This window comes from Doryrhamphus excisus, chromosome 3, assembly GCF_030265055.1.
Source record: "Doryrhamphus excisus isolate RoL2022-K1 chromosome 3, RoL_Dexc_1.0, whole genome shotgun sequence".
Taxonomy (NCBI): Eukaryota; Metazoa; Chordata; class Actinopteri; order Syngnathiformes; family Syngnathidae; genus Doryrhamphus; species Doryrhamphus excisus.
Window position 1 is genome coordinate 21851608 of NC_080468.1, and position 17996 is coordinate 21869603.

At 40.1% G+C, this 17996-nt stretch overlaps 2 protein-coding genes across 4 annotated transcripts in view; one reads left to right on the plus strand and one right to left on the minus strand.

Annotated features, from left to right (window-relative positions):
* Positions 1 to 17996, minus strand: part of LOC131125250 (mu-type opioid receptor-like) — a 62916-nt gene that overhangs the window by 2411 nt on the left and 42509 nt on the right. The window contains exon 3 of one of the 3 annotated variants that reach the window (XR_009129000.1): positions 2584 to 3532. The exons of the other annotated variants lie outside the window; for them this stretch is intronic. The gene's annotated coding sequence lies outside the window, so the exon portion shown is untranslated. Of the gene's footprint in view, positions 1 to 2583; positions 3533 to 17996 lie in introns of those variants that run through there. 3 annotated transcript variants of the gene reach the window in all.
* The window catches only part of trpc5a (transient receptor potential cation channel, subfamily C, member 5a), a 49265-nt gene continuing 40533 nt past the window's right edge, over positions 9265 to 17996 (plus strand). Inside the window, exon 1 of the mRNA XM_058066605.1 lies at positions 9265 to 9661. The gene's annotated coding sequence lies outside the window, so the exon portion shown is untranslated. The remainder of the gene's footprint in view (positions 9662 to 17996) is intronic.

A 17996-nucleotide genomic window follows, 5' to 3' on the forward strand; every position in this document is an offset into this window, starting at 1 on the left:
ATCGCTATTTGGCCGTAGTCCATCCTGTCACCTACATGAAACTTAAACAGAAGCGGGGTGTACGACTCCGAAACATCGCCATAGCAGGCGTTTGGCTGATTTGCATCCTTCAACAGAATTTTGGAATGAACAGCATGCATGCCATCGTCATAAACATCAGCGTCATGTTCTTAGCTTTAATTGTCGTAAGCTTCTGCAGCGTTGCAGTTCTCTGTGCTCTGATTAGTCCAAACCCGGGGTCAAAATGCCGAAACAAGGTCAGCCTGAGTAAACGAAGGAGCTTCCACACCATTGCGGCCATCTTGATGGTGCTGTTCCTGCGCTTCATTTGGAGCCTGACGGGAACCGTGCTGTTGAGTTTTTTTCACCACACGATCATCAATTACTGCTTGCTAATACTGATGGAAGCCATCATGGGTCTCCCAAGCTCTTTGGTGTTACCCCTCCTTTTCCTACACAAGACATGGCCGTTGACGTGCTGTCATACGTAATACAAATGTAATGTGATGTCATCATGATGATGCAATGACCTGCAATTGTTTTGTAGCATGCCAACTTTAAGCCCTGGACAACCACTAGGGGGCATATGTGTATCAAGATGTGAATTAAAACCCTTCCTTTTGTCCGCAAAGTTCGTTTCTGTCAAACTGAAATGCTATGACCTCCCTGTAGAATCGAAGATGAGGGTCAACTTGTTCACATCGAAAGGAGCCAGTAGAGGTGGCCGGGGCATCTAGTTCAGATACCTCCCCACCTACCCTGGTAACCCGGTAGGTGGCGTTATCAGGGGAACACACGATCGGGAGCAGGACTGAAAAAGACACACTGAACAGAGTCTGTCTTGCAAGTGGCCTGGGAACACATCAATGTCTCTTTGATAGGAACCGGCTGAGGTCGGAGACCAGGAAATCTGGGTTTCCTTACTAGTGAGACTGCTGCTTCTGGATGAAGATGTCACAATGGATTATGGAAACCATGAGTCACCCAAGACACAAATAGTTCCTAAAAAATAGTTCCCACTTGTTTGGAAAAACAGAATCGGCAAATAATGTCTGGAAAAACAGAACCATATTACACATAGACCTTATGCTGCTCATTTAACGTGCTAACACACAAAGAATACTGACACATCCAACCGAGTAGTCAATTTAAAAACGTTTTTTAATGTTTCTTTGCATCATGTTTTGTATGTTTTAAATTCAAGTCCTATCTTTGTTGGAATTGGTAAAATGGTTATGACCTGTGGGATTCCCCAAGGGTCAACCCTGAGACCCCTATTGTTCAATCTTTAAGATTAGCGTGTCACATCTTCCTTACTTATTGATTTTACAGTAAAGCACTTTAAATGACCTTGTGTATGAAGTGTGTTCTATAAAACTTGCCTTGCCCACAGGACAAAGTGGGGGGGTAAGTCACTGTTGATGCACTACCCTCCTGATGGAGATGTCATACAACTTGATGTCAAAATATCCAAACTATCATTTTAAGCAGCCTTGCGGAAGACCGAGGACATTTTGGAGATACTATTTCTCTCAACTGGCCAAGGAACACCTCAGAATCTGCCTATTACCATTTGACGCGCAAGCTGAAGCTCCATTGTTCCATTGAAGGAAAAAGCAACCCAGACCATAATGGCACCCCATCCACGTGTATCCTTGCATCCGTAGTTAGTGACCCCCCTTCATCAAGACAATTCATCAACCCCACAGGTGTGGCATATCATGATGCTGATTAGACAGCATCATTATTGTGCAGGTGTGCCTGAGGCTGGCCACAATAAAAGTGTTGATGGAGAGTGCAATAGACATGCTGACTGCAGGAATGTCCATTTTAGCTGTTGCTTGTGAATTAAATGTTCATTTCTCTACCATATGCCGTCTCCAAAGGTGTTTTTATCGTGGGTAATTGTTTCCAGACCCGACCTTGAATTTCCATGAAGTAGGATGCAATATTAATGGATGGAATATTTTTGTAGAGCATTAAAAAAAATGACCAATTTGTACCATTATTACATGAAACACTTACAGTCACCTTTGCACTCAAATTACCCAATATAGTCGATATAATCAGAAAAAACAAGGACTCATACTCATACTCTACAGGAAGTGATGTCAGGGATTCAGAGTTGAGTTTCAGTTAGTGTCCCGCCACAGCAGTAGCCCGTGTTGCTGTTATTTCCGATGATGGCTATTATAATTATGTTACTATTGTGCCTGTTGTGAGATAAATATTTTCAAAATAATAATAATAATAATAAAAGTCTGTTGTATTGCCTTAAACTGTATTTGTATTTTAGTTCATTTAGAACATTTTTATGCTTGAAAATGCTTAATGGAGGCCAAATTTTTTTTTATTTTGGGTACATATGCATTTTTATGACTAACATCAAGCAATAGTCTGCAAGACAGAATCCCTCCAGGGTGTCTGACATCTTCTTTGGTCCTCCTCCCTACCTTGGAGGTAGCCGAACTAGATGCCCGAGTCCCCTTGACTGTTTGTTTGACAAAAACACACTTTGCAGAAAAAAGAGGGTTTTTAATTCACATTTAGATACAAACACCTAAGCAAAGCAACTATCCCCCTTGTGGTTAGTGAGGTAATGGAGTTAGCACGTTAGCATGCTACAAAACAATTGCAGTTTTGATCAAGTGAATGTCCTTAAAATAATTACAGAAAAAGAATTTCAGGTCAATGATGTCACATTACGTGTGCATTAAGTGTGACAGCACATCGGCGGCCATGTCTTGTGTAGGAAAAGGAGGGGCAACACCAAAGAGCTGGGCAGGGCCATGATGGCTTCCATCAGTACTAACAAGCAGTAATGGATTTTCCAGTGGTTAAAAAAAAACAAAACCACACTCCCCGTCAGGCTCCAAATGAAACGCACAATCTGCACTGTCAGGATGGCTACAATAGTGTGGAACGTCCTTCGTTTACTCTGGATGACCGTGTTTGTGTGTTTTGACCCCGGCTTCGGACGAATCAAACCACAGAGAACTGAAACGCTGCAGAAGCTTACGACACATAAGACGAGGAATATAGTGCCGATGTTTGCAACGATCGGATACATGCTGTTCTTACTTAAAGTTACGTGAAATGTGCAAATCAGCCAAACGCCTGCTATGGCGATGTTTCGGAGTCGTACACCCTGCTTCTGCTTCAGTTTGATGTAGGTGACGGGATGGACTACAGCCAAATAGCGATCCACACAGGTCAGCATGTGAAGTAACACCTGACCGTACCACACAAAGATAACGAGAACAAGGCCGATATAAATGCTGATTAAATGCTCCGTTAAGGTGCCGTACATTCGCACGACGCTGGACACGACTCCGATGATCTCCATGGCGACCATGTGCAAAGCGAAGATGTCAAAATGAGTGAACGAAGCGGTCTGACGACAAGCGGCGTACAGGACGGCGATGATGAGGGTGAAGAATAACATGTTGATGATGTTATACAGCATGAATGGGATGCGAGTCGGCATAGAGATGAAGCAGGCTGTGATTTCCAGCTGAGATGATGAGTTCATCTGCAAGAGGACAATCCCGTCAAACTTAAATTGTGAACGTCAACGCAAGACAAGAAGGCTCTCCTCTTGAAATAACCAAAGTTGTCAATTACAGTACGTAATGTTAGCTAGCTTGAATGTGACGATGGAAGAATAAAAGCAGATGATTTGTGAACCCACCTTGTCAGAAGCTCTTTCAGTTCAAACGCTTTGGATGTGTGGATTCGTGATCAGGACTCAAGTGAGCGGCCGCTTTGCATATTGGAGAGCATCGTGTCTTTACTGTACAAACTGAAATCTGACCCAAGGTCATTTTTTTTCCCATCACTATATGCTCCAGGAAGCATAACACGCTCAAGTGTCAATCATTTTGAAAGCGCTATTTAGCTATGAAAGGGTCAAAATGTTCTACAGTAAACCTCGGATATATCGGATTCAATTGTTCCCACTGGTTTTGTCTGATATAAGCAAAATCCGTTATATGCGTATACCGGAAAATGTCCGTTTTACGCATATATTGGATTTATATCCGGTATATGCGTAAATCGGATTTTATCCGGTATAAAAAGGCACTTCCTTGACTATGTTTCCAATGTACCTGGACGCGCAGGCAACGCTGCAAACGCTGCAAATGACGTCGTATAGTGGCTTGTCACGATTCGGCGAATCGGAGCGCCACGATGCGGCCATCCGATATATGTGAGGGAAATTTAATGGAAATGCATTGGAACGGGACTGGAGATTTTGTCCGAAATAGGCGAAATCTGTTATAAAAAATCCGATATATGCAATGAATTTTTATTGGAAATGCATTACAGAAAAATCGGTTCTTTTTTATCTGTCCGTTGTGAGCGAATTTCGGATATATCCGAGTCCGATATATCCGAGGTTTACTGTAATTAAACTCAGGACATGTTTTATATAGATATATATTTTCTTTTTTAATAAAACTGCACTTGTGAATAGTATAGAGTATAGAGCTAGCGACCTAAACGGTAGCCTTCAAGTGATTTCCTTTAAACTTACCACTTCCGCACGGATAGGGAGGATAACTATTAACAGTTATTTAACCTTTAACATGAACATTAATGAAACGTAATATTTTTTTCTGGGTACATGATACCATACAGCATACATATCAAACTTGCGCGGGCCGCACTAACATTAAACTTTCATATCAAGGCGGGGGCCTCAAACTAGTGTCCTGCGGGCCACATTTGGCCCGCGGGCCGCGTGTTTGAGACTCCCGGGTTAAAAGAATATTCCATCCCTGTTCAATTCTTTCCGTTTGAGCAAATATACCAAATGCAATTGGAATATTTGGGTCCATATATTCATGGCTATTGATATAATATTTGCAAATGATGATTAATAAATGTTAATTATAAAAAGTGATATTGGATAATTCCTCACAGCACACCTGACGGTTTCTCAAGGTACACTAGTGTGCCGCGGCACAGTGGTTGAAAATCACTGCCTTGGCACACCGAAGCTAAGGGAAACACTCCTGGCCGTGTTGATACAACAAGTTCCAAATGGAGAACTTGAAGAGAGAAACACTGTGAAATCTTTTCAACTCTTTCAAAGACTTTTAATTCCTATTCCCTCCAACCAGGTCATGCTGAACCGCTGTCTCAATTGTGTGTGTGCGTATGAGGGGCAAGGTGACTTTGGCATAATCCAGCACCAATTTTATATTTGAGCACACATGGACCCAGGCGAGGCGAACAAAGGCACATCTGATCCTTAAAAGTATTACGCCTCATAGTGTCACGGAATTATAAGCATCCGACCTTTGACCTGCGCTAAAAGATTTCCGGCTTGTGTCACGAGGCGATTAAGGCGATTGTGTGCGGTCATACACACACCGAACACACCGAACATAGACATAAATGTGCTACTTATTCCCTCATGAAATACACACAATTAGCAGTACACAGCAGAGGAAATCTGTAAGAGGGATTTTATTTATCAGTACCTTCGAGGGTTGTTTCGTTTGATAAACGAAAGATACGGCGGCGTCGAGAGTAGCATCGTGCACATTAGACTGATTGAATTTATGGTATTTATAATATATTGTGTATTGTTATGGAGATAATCCAATATATAGGTCTCTTTCCTTAGTTGTGTCTCCCATCGCAGTGCTCATATATTTTTGGAACTCCCGAGTGGGGAAAATGCACATTTTTGAAAAGAGTTAAAAATATCCAAATTCTGACTGCTGACTGGATGAGTGCGAGGGAGGGAGGGGGGAGGGGAGCTGGGGTTTGCCTGCCTGCATCCATTGAGACAGGTCAGAGACACATAACCCCCCCTCCGGCAAGCTTACAATGAATATTTGAATTTCCGTTGTTTTCCATCCATTCATTTTCTACGCGGCTTATCCTCACTAATGTGTGTGCATGCTGGAGCCTATCCCAGCTGACTTCGGACGAAAGGCCGCCAGCCAATCACAGGGTACATAAAGACAAACAACCATTCACACTCACATTCATACCTATGGACAATTTGGAGTCGCCAATTAACCTAGCATGTTTTTTTTTGGAATGTGGGAGGAAACCGGATCTCCTAGCTGTGAGGCCCGTGCGCGCTAACCACTTGGCCGCCATGCAGCCCATGGACAATTTTGATTTGCCAATTAACCTAGTTTGTTTTTGGAATGTGGGAAGAAACTGGAGTACCTTGAGGAACCCCCCTACTCACCCACACACACACACACAAGGAAAACATGCAAACTCCACACAGAGATGCCCCATCGGACATTCAAACCCAGTTCTTACCCGATCTCCCGACTGTGAAACCAATATGCAACAATTAAGAATGATTAAAACCTTACAAGCTGTTGTGTTTAATGTCTTCAGAATTATTTAGTGCATGAGGGGACGAAATGGCTCCTTTGAGAGTAAAAGATGCTGACCTCTACACCTGGCAACACACAAGCACACAATGGCCCAATACAAGCACACTTTCAATTTAGATGAGTCACACAATGATTGCTCCTTGTAGATTATTCATGATAACAGGCATAAATCACACAAGCACAATAAACACTCAAGATAATCCAAAAATCAAACCCTTATCATATAAGACAACACGTCATTTCATGTGATCGCTTCTCTTGTAATTAAGTAATTAATGACAGCTGGCATCTAGCACAAAATAAATACAAAACAATAATTCACAAAATCTGGGGAATGGTAGTAATAAAGCAATAAATAAGTAATGGGACAAACGGGCCGTATTACAAACGCTTAGTGTGAGTGCAAGTCCAGCCTGGCTTTAACGGCGTCGATGGAGGACTCCTGAAAGATGTCAGTTCTGGGTCATAATGTAGTACACACATCAGCCAACAGAGGGAGACATAAGATTGAGAAAAATTAGAATGAAAAGTCATTTAGTCATAATCAGCTAATTTTATCATCCAGCATGTTGACAAATGTTTATTTCTGTGGAATAATGAGTAGGCAGGATGAGAAGAGTGAGTCCTAAATGTGGGACTAAAATCTCCATCATGCTTGCTAGACTTTGGTCTTGTCTGGTCGGCATTTGACAGAACCAGGAACAATGGTGACCAAAAGACTCATGCAGCATATTTAATAACATGACAAGTTGTGAACCATGTTAAAAAATGACCGCAAAACCGTATGTAAACCGGAAAAATACGCTAACCGAGCTTCCCCTGTATTTCATCTTGTAAGTCTGGTAATGGTAATACATGCATGTAAGTTATAATGGAATAATTTAAATCACAGTTCCACATGTCAAAAAGGAGTAGGAAGAAGCAAAGCTTATTTAACCCCATCCCCATCACTTTCACATTACATTACACAGTACATTAATATGTAGGTTTATTGTTATAGATAAAGACTAAATATTAAAAAATAACACTAAACGTATATGTTTTTTATTGAGGAAATTAAGCATTAAATACTCCACCTACCAGCAAGCATTATGTCCCCCACGGACCGGTTATGTGTCGAATGTTGCATTCAAAGACACCATATCATTTAAGTTACATTCACACGTTTTGAGTATATTTCCAGGCACATTTAGACCATAAACACACTTAATGGAGATGATGTTGTAATGAACAAAGACTTTCAACTTGACATTCAAGAGTGGTTAGCATGTAGGCTCCACAGTCGTGAAAACCTGTGTTCGAATCTCTGGAGTTTGCATGTGCATGGGTTTTCTCCGGGTACTCCGGTTTCCTCCCACATTCCAAAAACATGCTAGGTTAATTAGCGACTCCAAATTGTCCATCCATAGGTATGAATGTGAGTGTGAATGGTTGTTTGTCTATATGTGCACTGTGATTGGCTGGCGACCAGTCCAGGGTGTACCCCGCCTCTCCCCCCAAAGACAGCTGGGATAGGCTCCAGCATATCCGCGACCCTTGTGAGGATAAGCGGCATCAAAAATAGATAGATGGACTTTCAACTTGACTTATATCATCAATGACTAAGGACTTGACTTTTAGTCTGGTGTCTTTAAAGTACTCGAGATTGGCAGTGAGTGTGTTGAGTAAAATGTGTAGACATTCAAAGTATTCAACTGACATGACCATCATTTCCAACAAGACAAGAACATTTCCCACAGAATCTGCCAATTAACGTCCATTGAAGAAGAACAAGAAGAACAAACAAGGTTGTGGTTTACATTCCTGTGAGATCCAGACTGCTGGAGAGTGGTAGAAGGTAAAGACTGGTCATATACTATATCATCTCGTTTCATATTATCTGCATACTGTATTTGTATATAACTCTGGGAAATACTGTTGATTTTGTTAATACTTGTTGTTGTTTATATTGTTTATTTTTCTATATTGTGTATTTTTGTACTGCTTAACTGATTCTGTACTCTTACTGCTGTGCAATACAAATTTCCCCACTGAGGGACGAATAAATGCATATCTTATCTTATCTTAAGGACTATGAAGACTTGAGACTTGAGACGAGCAAAACACTGACTGTCTCCCACATCTGCCTTGAATAAACCTTGGGAATGAGGAAATGAATGACGGGATTGACGTGTTTGTTAGATACACGTATTGTGTTGGAATTGTCGATTTTATTGTAACAAAAAGAGCCAAAATGGAAAAATCCAGAATGCAACATTAACTCATTCAATACCAAAGCTTGGAATCGAATGAGCTAATAAATGAATTTCTAACCTATTTAATGTCATATTTATTACGTTGGGTCTCTTTGTTACAATAAACCCACTATGAATATTTGGTACTGTATGTTTTCATAAAGAGGTAAAACAAGGGATCAAATACTGATTCCCCCCCACTGTAAATGCATTTGAAATGAATGATGTGCCTCACAATAGCTAAAATAATCCCGTTCCCATAGCAACACCCATTAGTAAGTACCAAGTGACTATGGACTTCTGAGACATTTTGGAATATAAGAATATGATTGTGGTGCAGCTCTAAATTTGTTGAAATTCAAAGTACCGATGGCAAGCTAATATCATAATGTGGCTCATAAATGTGGCGACTTGTTGTCATATTTTGATGCTTTATTGTTTATATTGACTGGAAGAAATGACATATTGAATTGTGATGCTTTAAATGAAATCCGGAAAACAGAATCAGTTAAGAAAGGAAAAGCAGTGGAAATAACTGTGATGCAAGTTTTAAGTCGGAGTAGAAAGATGTGTGTTTGCGTGTGTGTGTGTGAGTGGGAGTGAGAGTGGGAGGGGGGTGATATGCAGCACCCTTCTGCTTGGCGCACTTCCTCACAACACAGCAAAAAAATCACCAACAGCAGCACCAACGCTGTCTTTGGAATACCGGGAATGTGGTGGCATCACCTGTAGCTTGCAGACGACGCTTCCCAACGCTTCCATAGAGGAAGGATGGCGCGCGCAGAGCGGCAGCCGCGGCCGAGTCATCAGCATCGCACACCACTCCATCCACGTCCAGGTGGCGCGGCCAGGACGAGCTGATCCCACGGAGAACAAGAGGAAGAGGGAGGCGGCGAGGCAGGAGACGTGAAGGGGAGGAGGAGGAGGAGGAAAAAGGAGAGACAGACAGACGCAAGTGGAAGGAAGCAAAGTGCTGCATGTGAGGCACCGGAGGGGGGGGATAATTTGGAGGATATTTTCCCGCGCACACGGAGAGACATTCTCTCCTGGAAACAGGTAAGATTCCTCTCCTTGTCTTCTTGTTCGGTATCCGCATGCAAACACCTGTCAGCGTCCATAATTGATTCATTAACCGTGCAATCAATCAATCATGTCACTGACTGAGGACCAGGATTTTCGGGTTCGGCGCAGCTGCAGAGGTGGGTGGTTCACGCACCCCTACTCTATTGAGTAACACTGAAAAGGGGGGGTGGGGGAACTGCAGAGTTTGTGTGGGTCTCCGTGGGCTTTGCGCTCGAGATGGAGGCTGAGCGGCTTGGTGCGCGTGACACTGCAGTGTGTGTGCGTGTGTGTGTGTGCGTGCGCAAGGCAGGTACACAAAGATGATGGATGGAGCTGCAGAAAGCATCCAAAAGGGGTCTTGGCTCCGTGTGAAACCCTGAGTCAGTTCTCATGGAGCCCCCACCCACCCCTCTACTTCCCCCCAAAAAACATTCATCTCCACCTGCTGCAACACACTCACGTGCACACGCATGCGTAGAACTTGAACACGTGGCCTAGCAATAATAAATGCGTTTCTATTAGACATGTTCTTTGATCAAAGTGCAATAATGTCTGGTCAGCAGTTTTCACCATTATTACCATTATCTACTAATTACCAGAACTGTAACTTCACTGTTTAGCATAAAACAACATTACATCATCTTAAATAAAGACAGGAGTTATAATAAATTATGTGATTGTTGGTATGTCAAAGTAAATTTGATCAAGTGTCTCGTTGCATTACAAGCAACTCGAAAACAAACGTTTATTTAGAAAATGCCACAAATATGGAATCAAGCACTGATCCAGAGTCAGAAATGGAATAAAAGCCAGAGTTTTGTTCACCTTGTTGCCTTTTGTTTTTAGAAAGAGAAAAAGACACATCTCTGTGTGAAGGAAACTATTGCTTGTTTTAATTATACTTTGGGATAAGGGTGTATTCAAAATCTGATTTTTTTTTACCGGTATTTTATAATCCTACCTCAGTTTTAGGGTCATGGTTCGGTTCGTTTTGTGTACAGTAAAAGGAACAAATTGCAACACATACTAAAATTGCTCACCAACCTTTCTTCCATACAACAACACAAATAAAATAGCTTACAATGTTTCTTGCAGACGTCCTTGCAGATGAATGCAACAGTAACACTTTGAAGAGTGCGACTGACTGAATGAATAAGTGACTTAATGAACGTTTCCTATTGGTTGAAGTCCAGCGTTAACTCATAATTCCCCTCACACTGGACACAGAACACATGATGGACATACAATACAGTAATAAAACACTATAAAGTAATACAAACATAAACCAAATTACTATGAACCTTTCCATTTCAATAATACCAATCAATTCTTCCTTTCTTAACATAATCAAAGACACTGTACAAAACCAGGAGTTATACGTTGTGATAAAGAGTTTTGTGATTTCCGAATGTCTTTGAACATCACATGTGCCCTGACAACATGTGTGTTTGTGGGAGGAGGATTATGCCTCAGTTGAGTTTACATTTTTGCAAAATAAGAGCTGGTTTGTCGTCCTTTCAACATCTCGTTACAGTACGATCTTTATCTTCAATCATTGGTCGTGACACTCCGGTGTTGAGAATAGGGTGACACTATAACTAGTTCTCAAGTAAGTGTTGTGTTTATGGGCCAAAGTTTTTAAGTTTTTGTATGGGCATGCACATGTAACCACAAATCAAAAACTTGCAATACACCGGATTTCTACTCAACAATGGCGGCAACTTCTTTTGTCTTATCCGGTTGTTTTGTTTTTTTTTCGTATTAGTATTTAAAGTTGGACTATGCTGTATTTATTTACAGGCGAGACGCAAAATGCAAGGCAGTTAGATTTCCTTTTTCCTGAACCAAATGTCCCGTAGTGAAAAACCGCATTGCGAATACAAGTACACTTCCGCCCCTATTAAGGACACATGCACACAGGAAGTGTGTTTAATAGACATTGGTTCCTATTTTATATGAACTCTTCTGGTTGGTTCAGAGCAGCTTGGCAGAAAGTTTGAAATCCACTTTGTTTTCTTTTTTTTCAGTTTGTGCTCATCTCTGACCCCTGTGGGTGAGGACTTGTTTTGAAGGCTCTCTCCTCCTTTCTTTCCTCTCTTGCTTGCTTTCTTCCTCCTCCACTTGGCGTTTTGTTATTTTCCAGATAGATAGAGAGCAGAGAGAGAGAGAGAGAGAAAGAGAGAGAGGATTGTTTTGTGCAGCAGAGTGAGACACATGGCAGCGCTTCCATCCACTGTCCAACTCTCATTGTCCATTTTCCCGTGCAGCATCCCAGTCTTGTGTCTCACATCTCCTGCTACCGATGCAACCTTCGTCATTTTCTATTTTGGCTTCACCTCCCGTGACGTCTCTTTTCCCCCCTTGTCTTCCTCTTCCCAGCTCACTTCACCCAATATTTTCCCTTGGCTGTGTCTCAAATGGAATACGTCACTATAATGTCAATTGCAACCACTTTAGTTTAGTCTTTGCTGTCTGTCATGGACCCAAGAGAACGACTATTCAGAATATTTAGCGTCCATTGCTGCACACTCACCATTTTGAGCGTTTTGCCATGTTTCTCAAACTACAAAGTACAGTAAACCTCGGATATATCGGACTCGGATATATCGGAAATTCGCTCACAACGGACAGATAAAAAAGAACCGATTTTTCTGTAATGCATTTCCAATAAAAATTCATTGCATATATCGGATTTTTTATAACGGATTTCGCCTATTTCGGACAAAATCTCCAGTCCCGTTCCAATGCATTTCCATTAAATTTCCCTCGCATATATCGGATGGCCGCATCGTGGCGCTCCGATTCGCCGAATCGTGACAGGCCGCTATACGACGTCATTTGCAGCGTTTGCAGCGTTGCCTGCGCGTCCAGGTACATTGGAAACATAGACAAGAAAGTGCCTTTTTATAACGAATAAAATCCGATTTACGCATATACCGGATATAAATCCGATATATGCGTAAAACGGACATTTTCCGGTATACGCATATAACAGATTTCGCTTATATCGGACAAAACCAGTGGGAACAATTGAATCCGATATATCCGAGGTTTACTGTATCAAAGTCAGCAAGTTGAGATGCTCTCCTTCTCAATATAATACGATATACATACATTAATTCTATTTGAATATTATCACAATCCTCCGTATTTTACGTCTCACCAGGAAACAGTAGCTAATTATAGACTGGAGCGGGACGCATGGTTGACATGATACTGCATAGTGGAGTCGAGTGCTTGAATGCTGGAGCCATCATCGCTAACACGAGCCGCGATCCGGACGGAGTGGAAGGTTCTGGCTCCGCCTCTGATGGCAATTAATGAACTGTCACTTTTCCCCGACTCAAAAATATGACTTTTGGCCAATATTGACGGGCAACAATTAGGTTTTTCATGAGGAGCTTTATGGAGGTTTTTATGGCTTTTTGGCTTCCGCTGCCGTTCCCGGTCCCGCAGCTAATGGACTTCTGTAATCAAGCGGTGCCCGTTCCATCAGTGATGTCACGCTCGCAGTGCAGCAGCGCCACGAGGACGATCAAAGTCAAATTTCACAGCAAGAAGACAAAGACGCAGCAAAGGACGCGGAGGAGGTTTTGAGAGGTTCTGCTTTTGGCGTACCGAGACGAACCACCGTCTGGTGTCACAACTGTAAAAAAGACACAGACACACATCTCTGCAATCGCATCATGGATTAGCGGCCTGGAGAATCTTGTCTCAACATGTGATCAGCAGCCTTTCACCGCCACGGCAAATCACCGTGTGTGTGTGTGTGTGTGTGTGTGCCCATACAGCATGACTCATGGTCAAGAGAACTGTGTCATGTCTCATAAGAGAGATGAGCAAGAACCTTATATCATTATATCAGGAGACGATTACAAAAAAATAACTAATATGGATTTCCGGTAGCAATGGCGTCAAAATAAGCTGCTTCCTGCCATCAGACAGTCGATATAGTAAAAAATAGTGAAATTGTAAACACCTTTAACAGATTGCCGTTTCCAAATCAAACCCGATTTGGACCCCGAGCACATGCCTGCAACAACCACGTAAACGGGAAATCAGAAAATGGAGCAGTTATTGATGGGAATCACACTTGTAGTGGAAGAAATGATATATTGAAGGAGAAAACCTCCGGTTAGCGTACAATATGGCGTGTGTCTTGTGTTTTTATAAGAAATAGTCTGTTAACAGTCTATTAGCTTACTGCTACGTGCCTTGATTCATGTTATTTTTGGAAAGATTGCCCAAATTTTACTAGCGAGCGGCGCTACACTACATTAACCACAAAGCATTGCGTACACTAGTGTAACAAACGAGCAATTCTTAAAGGGGACCTATTATGCTAATTTTAGCAGCTACACGCGATAACCTCCAAAGAAAGCTTTCTAGAGCTTCCAGATTCTGCACCTCTTCTGCAGTGTTTTCAAGGACTTTTTGCTTCTGACCAAAACGGTCTGTTTAATTGACTCCACCCCCGGACGTCCTGTAGGTACGCCTACTCCGCTGTGATTGGTCACACTTAAAAGCGCTCCCGAGGACTTCCGAATACGCAGGTCCACTTTTTTAATGAGTGCTGGCAATCTGGTACCCATATAAGGAAATCGGGATTTTATTTATTTCACATTTTAGGAAAAAGTCTATGAAATTGAGCGTTAAGAGCCATCCCAAACTTCTTTCAGGACTCACTTTCAAATGCGCAAACATCATGATCTGAAACTTGGGCATCGTTTAACACGAGAATACAACATTTATAGATAAGAAAAGTGTAACAAGCATAATAGGTCTCCTTAATTTGTTCCCTTACAAGAAAAGAAACTTGAAAAAAATGACTTTGGCATTGTTGTTGACGAAAACAGCACTGCTCATGATGTTATTACCCACAATATCTGGAATTGAGCGACTCCACCAAAGATTACGCCACCTAGAAACAGTTAAAGTAGATAAAATTGGTTGCTATTGCATGAAATGAAAGTGGTGTTTAAAAGTTTTCAAACTAGAAACAATCAAGTCGTCCTAACATTGAAATAAAGTGCAACCCCCAGGGGGCGCATGCCGCATATCACGCTTTATGGCGCTGGCGTGCTGCCACATCCTCAAGAGGGATCAATGAGTGTTTTGGCCTCAAGGACACAAGGGACGCAAAAACTCACAAACTAATTGAATCATCCTGTGGTTAACTCCTCTCACAAAGCAGCCTCAGCACTGCTTTTTGCTTCACTGGCACAAAAGTGACCCCACTGGGTTGTGACTTGTCAAAAAAAAAAAAGGCCCCAAGGCGGATGGATACGCTCTTCTTTCAAAGTTTCTCAAAATAAGCCCAATGTTTGTGTACTCCACTGAGAGCCAAAAGCAAGGCTTGTAAAGACATAAGCTTCCTCAAGCACATGATTCACTCCAGTAAATATAAACTGTATTTCAGTCCGGTCCGTCATTTGCTTGAGATCTTGTCAGCAAACGAGGCACAAACCACCTCTGAACAAATTATATAAATTATATTATATAATAATTATTATTATTATTATTGTAATTATTATAATAATAATTATTATTATAATTATAATAATAATAATAATAATAATAATAAGAAGAAGAATAGAAAGAATAAATTATATTATACATGATATATACATGATATTATATGATATTATACAGTTTGAATGAAAAGAGAGTTTGTGTGTGATATTAATTTATATAATAATAATAATAACAATAATAATAATAATAATTATAATAATAATAATAATAATAATAATAATTATTATTATTATTATTATTATTAATAATAATGAATGAAAAGAGAGTTTGTGTGTGATATTAATTTATATAATAATAATAATAATAATTATAATAATAATAATAATAATAATTATTATTATTATTATTAATAATTATAATTGTTATTATTATAATAATTATTATTATTATATAAATTAATATCACACACAAACTCTCTTTTCATTCAAACTGTATAATATCATATAATATCATGTATATATCATGTATAATATCATTTATTCTTTCTATTCTTCTTCTTCTTCTTCTTCTTCTTATTATTATTATTATTATAATTATAATAATAATTATTATTATAATAATTACAATAATAATAATAATAATAATTATATAATATAATTTATATAATTTGTTCAGAGGTGGTTTGTGCCTCGTTTGCTGACAAGCTTTTGAATGAAAAGAGAGTTTGTGTGTGATATTAATTTATATAATAATAATAATAATAACAATAATAATAATAATAATAATAATATTTATTATTATTATTATTAATAATTATAATTGTTATTATTATAATAATTATTATTATTATTATATAAATTAATATCACACACAAACTCTCTTTTCATTCAAACTGTATAATATCATTTATTCTGAAATTCATATCAGCCTGCCTTTATTTATACATTATACTATGTATTTATTTATGTAGTCATTACTGTCTTATCTCCTTAGTTATTTTAATTGACATATTCATGAATGTATCTATTGTTTATCATGTTAAACGCAAGAAGTCAACATGATGTTCCTCAATGTAACTTATTAAGCATCCCCGAAAAAAAAAAATAAATTACAATAGGCATATGCTCTTTGCCACAGTGTTCCACCTGCCAGGAAATCACACACACACACACACAAAGCAGCAGCATAACAATAAGTGCATTGTTGCTGGAATGAACCAATTAATTCTGGACTTAACACACATGAGATATGCAATCCATACTTTGAACTAGCAAGAGCGTCTGGGGATGTAACGTGTGCTTGTGGCGATAACGTGGCGATATGTTAAGTTGCACGCAGCTTAGCGTGTCATTGTGTAATGAGCGCTTTAAATTACTATGAAGATGGTAAAAAGATGCAATAGGCTGGAGATAATAAACAACACATGTTCTTAAAAGGGGTGGCACGGTGGTCTAGTGGTTAGCGCACAGACCTCACAGCTAGGAGACCTAGGGTTCAATTCCACCCTCGGCCATCTCTGTGTGGAGTTTGCATGTTCTCCCCGTGCATGCGGGTACTCTGGTTTCCTCCCACATTCCAAAAACATGCTAGGTTAATTGGCGACTCCAAATTGTCCATAGGTATGAATGTGAGTGTGAATGGTTGTTTGTCTATATGTGCCCTGTCGAGGGTGTACCCTGCCTCTCGCCCAAAGACAGCTGGGATAGGCTCCAGCACCCCCCGCGACCCTCGTGAGGAAAAAGCGGTAGAAAATGAATGAATGTTCTTAAAGGAAAACGTCACTTTTTGGGGAATTTCGCCATCATGAACAGTCCATATGTGAGGCATGAACATACATTATTTCTCTTTTGTAGACATAAAACCACATATAGAAAGGAACGCTACACTTAGCATTAACTTTTCCAAACTCAAAAACTCAAAACGCTGCAGCAGTTTCGCTCATGTTTTTCTTTATCGTCCTGTTTCATTTACACACACACAATTGCATTAAAACGGAGGTTACATTTCGGCATGGGCCTGTTACCGGTTTCAAGGTATATACCACGATATGAAAATGTCATGGTTTCAAAACCGCTAAAATCATCCGTCATACCATTCTACAGTATGAGAAAAAGCGGAGGTCCACCACAGCAGTACTATATAGAATACTTTTGTAATATTTGTGTTATTTCTCGCAGTTGGAACTAGGCCTCAATGTGTTGAAACCAACTTAACGTTAAATTAACAACACATCAAGCGCCACTGGTGTGACGTGCGCCTTTGTGGTCAATCGCCCACTTGTTTTAGTGTATACTGTATTTCATTAAAATAGTAGTCGTGTTAAAATGTTGTGTTGCTGCTGGATGTTCATAATATCCAAATAATACTGTAAGTTTTTTTTCTTTTCCAAAAGACAACAAAAGCTTTCAGACAACAATAGCGGAAGTCAGTGCAGAAGCAAATGCACTCTTTTTCACTTATCATTTTTCAAAGGACACCATTACAAATTTGGTGTAAAGTACGGTATAAACCCATTTTGTACACAGGGAGACAACAAAGAATGACCAATACAACAAAGTTGGCACAAGAGAGTCATGTCTTGTTTATATAATGGCTTCTAAACACTATTCCACCATAGTGACAAGACCGCAAAGCATTATACATGTTACATAAACATCTTTTGACAGCAATATGTTTACTATGGGGGGGGGGGGGGGTGGCAAACATTCATCGTCGATGGGAGGCTACATGTATATCCATTAAAACAGACAATGAAACCCCTTCTCAGCTCTTAAAAAAAGCTGATTTAAAAACAATAATTGAAGAAAAAGCAATTTAGTAATTTACACTTTACACTTTTTATTGTGAACACACA